At 37.3% G+C, this 4,087-nt stretch overlaps 1 non-coding gene across 1 annotated transcript; it reads left to right on the top strand.

Annotated features, from left to right (window-relative positions):
- Positions 1–3,723: 3,723 nt before the first annotated feature.
- Positions 3,724–3,796, top strand: TRNAV-AAC (transfer RNA valine (anticodon AAC)). Its single transcript has one exon. It is a non-coding gene; the product is annotated as a tRNA-Val (tRNA).
- The last annotated feature ends 291 nt before the right edge of the window (positions 3,797–4,087 follow it).

The raw sequence follows: 4,087 nt of genomic DNA, 5'->3' as shown, positions 1-4,087 counted from the left end.
CTATATACCCATTATTTTCAACAAATTCCAAGGATAATAAGGTCAAAGAAAACCATGCCTAGACACATTAGTAAAACTGCCAAAATTCAAGGACAATGAGAGGATTTTGAAAATAGCAAGTGAAAAACACAAAGGAGTTTCAACAAGATTATCAGCTGACTATTCATTAGAAATCACAGAGGCCAGAAGGTGGTAAGATAAAATATTAAGGTACTAAAAGTACAGAGCACCCAATCAAGATTTCTATATCCAGCAACACACTGCTTCAAAAATAAAGGAAATATTAAGATAGTTGCAGATGAACAAAAACTGAAAGAAATTGTCATGAGCAGACTTGCCCAAGAAGAAATAATAAAATAAATCCTTTCAGCTAAAATACAGGACCATGCAATCACTCAAATGAACAGGAAGAATAAAAGAGTCCCATTACAATTAACTACACAAGAAAATATAATGAATAGTTTAAATCTGTTTTGCTTGGAATACTTCCTTCTCCCGTCTCATTTAAAAGAAAACTATATAAAGTAGTAATTATAAAACTGTCTTGATGGAGTCATATGGTATAAAAGAGGTAAATATCTGGTGGCTCAGATGGTAGAGTCTGCCTATAGTGCAAGAGACCTGGGTTCAATCCCTGGGTTGGGAAGATTCTTGTAAAAGGGAATGGCATCCCACTCCAGCATTCTTATCTGGAAAATCCCATGGCAGGCTAAAGTAAATGGGGTTGCAAAGAGTTGGACACAACTGAGCAACTAATTTATATATATATAGCACAAACAGTGGTGAAGAAAGCAGCTGTATCAAAGCAGTTCTATATACAGTAAAATTAAGATTAATCCAAGATAGATTGTTTTAATATACTAATTGCAATGCTAATAGCAACTATGATGAAGATACTACTGAAAATTCTCCAAGCTAGGCTTCTGTAGTATGTGAACTGAGAACTACCAGATGTACAAGTTGTTTAGAAAAGGCAGAGGAACCAGAGACCAGATTGCCAACATCTGTTGGATCACAGAGAAACCAAGGGAATTTCAGAAAAATATCTACTTCTGCTTCATTGACTACACAAAAACTTTTGACTGTGTGGATCACAACAAACTGTGGAAAATTCTTAAAGAGATGGGAATACAAGGCCACCTAACCTGCCTCTTGAGAAACCTGTATGCAAGTCAAGAAATAATAGTTAGAACCTTACATAAAACAACAGACTGATTCAAAATTGGGAAAGGAGTACGTCAAGGCTATATACTGGCACCTTGCTTATTTAAGTTCTATGCAGGGTACATTATGAGAGGGTGGAAGAATCACAAGCTGGAATCAAGATTGCTGGGAGAGATATCAACAACCTCAGATACGCAAATGATATCGATCTAATGGCAGAAAGTGAAGAACAAGTAAAGAGCCTCTTGATGAGGGTGAAAGGAGAGTGAAAAAGCTAGCTTAATACTCAACATTTAAAAACTAAGTTCATGGCATCCTGTCCCATCACCTCATGGCAAATAGAAGGGGAAAAAGTGGAAGCAGTGACAGACCATTTTCTTAGGCTCCAAAATCACTGTGGACGGATGAGGGCTACAGCCATGAAATTAAAAAAGATGCTTGCTCCTGGGAAGAAAAGCTATGACAAACCTAGACAGTGTAGTACATATACACAATGGAGTATTACTCAGCCATTAAAAATAATACATATGAATCAGTTCTAATGAGGTGGATGAAACTGGAGCTGATTATACAGAGTGAAGTAAGCCAGAAAGAAAAACACCAATACAGTATACTAACACATATATATGGAATTTAGAAAGATGGTAACAATAACCCTGTATGCAAGACAGCAAAAGAGACACAGATGTATAGAACAGTCTTTTGGACTCTGTGGCAGAGGGAGAGGGTGGGATGATTTGGGAGACTGGCATTGAAACATGTATAATATCATATAAGAAATGAATTGCCAGTCTAGGTTCGATGTAGGTTGCAGGATGCTTGGAGCTGGTGCACTGGGATGACCCGGAGGGATGGTGTGGGGGGGGGGGGTGGGAGGGGGGTTTGGGATTGGGAACACGTGTACACCCGTGGCAGATTCATGTTGATGAAAACCAATACAATATTATAAAGTAAAAATAATAATAATAAATAAATAAGAAAAAAAAACAAAAATAAATAAAAAGCAGATACATCACTTTACTGACAAAGGTCAGAATAGTCAAAGTTATGGTTTTTGCAGTAGTCTCAGATGTGAGAGTTGGACTATAAAGAAGGCTGAGTGCCAAAGAATTGATGCTTTTGAATTATTGTATTGGAGAAGACTCTTGAGAGTCCCGTGGACGGCAAGGAGATCCAACCAGTCAGTCCTAAAGGAAATCAATCCTGAATAATCATTGGAAGGCCTGCTGCTGAAGCTGAAACTCCAACTCTGAAGCTGAAACTCTGGCCACCTAATGGGAAGAACTGACTAACTGGAAACGACCCTGATGCTCGGAAAGATTGAAGGCAAAAGCAGAAGTGGGCAGCAGATGAGATGGTTAGCATCACTGACTCAATGGACATGAGTTTGAGCAAACTCCTGGAGATACTGGAAGACAGAGAAGTGTGGCGTGCTACAGTCCATGGAGTCGCAAAGAGTCAGACATGACTGAAAAACAACAAAAGATACTTCACAATAATGGAAAATATTGAAATGCTCAAATTTCCAGTATGACAAAAATTATTGCAACAGACTCAAGAAGAAATTGAATATCTCACTGACCTATTAAAAAAACATGAGTAATTAAAAGCTTTCAGCAAAGAAAATCTCAGGCTCACCTGCTTTTACAGTAAGTTCTACCATATATTTAATGAACAACTAACACTAATAACTTCAAAGACTATTCCAGAAAATGGAATAGTCCAAAAAAGAGTATGATAGTTCCCATCTCATTATGACACTTGATTACCCTGACACCAAAGCCAGGCAAAGAAATCCCGGTAAATATAATTTACTGTTTAATGCCACTGCTGCTGCTGCTGCTGCTGCCTAGTCATTTCAGTCGTGTCAAACTCTGTGTAACCCTGTGGACTATAGCCTGCAAGGCTTCTCTGCCCATGGGATTCTCCAGGCAAGAATATGTGAGTGGGTTGCCATGCCCTTCTCCAGGGGATCTTCCTGACCTAGGGATTGAACTTGGGTCTCCTGCATTACAGGCAGATTCTTTACCACTGAGCCACCAAGGAAGGCCTTACTGGTTAATATCTCTTTATAAATATAGATGTAAACACCTTCAAGAAAATAACAGGAAATCAAATCCAGCTGCATATAAAAATTATATACTACTACCAAGTAGGATATTTCCCTGGAAATTAAGACTAGCTTCACATCCAAAAATGAATCACTGTAATAAGACATGTTAATAAATTAAGGACCAAAATCACATGACCATCTTAACTGATAAAGAAAAAGCATTTTCAAAAAACTCCAATACTCTTCATGATAAAAAACATTCAACAACTAAGGAATAGAAGGACCCAGTTCAACCGAATAAAGGACATCTACAAGAAACCCAGAGTTAACACAGTAAACTAAAACTAGAAACTTGCCATTTGATCAGAAACAGGACAAGAATTTCCACTTTTGCTGTTTCTGCTCAACACTGTAACATAGATTCTAGTCAATAAAATCAGGCAAGATGATGAAATAAAAGCATCCAAAATTGAAAGGAATAAGTAAAATTATCACTATTTGGAAATTCTCTGGTGGTCCAGTGGTTAGGACTCCACACTAACAGTGTTGAGGGCCTGGGTTCAATCCCTGGTTGGGGAACTAAGATCCCACAAGCTGCATGGTCAAAAAATTAATTAATTTTTTAAAAAGTACTACCATTTAAGATGACATGATTTCTATATAAAGAAAATCCTAAGATATCCTCACACACAGAAAAAAAAACCTATTTGGAAATATTAAACAAGTTCAGCAAGGGTACAGGATTTAAGATCAATATACAACAACCAACTTGATTCTATACACTTGCAATGAGCAATCTGAAAATGAAATTTTAAAAAGCAATCCCATTTACATTAGCATCATAAACAGTAGAACACTTAGGAATAAACT

Source organism: Ovis canadensis, chromosome X, assembly GCF_042477335.2.
Source record: "Ovis canadensis isolate MfBH-ARS-UI-01 breed Bighorn chromosome X, ARS-UI_OviCan_v2, whole genome shotgun sequence".
In the NCBI taxonomy this organism is placed as follows: domain Eukaryota; kingdom Metazoa; phylum Chordata; class Mammalia; order Artiodactyla; family Bovidae; genus Ovis; species Ovis canadensis.
Note: the sequence above shows the minus strand (reverse complement) of the source record. Positions and strands in the feature narration are given on the sequence as shown.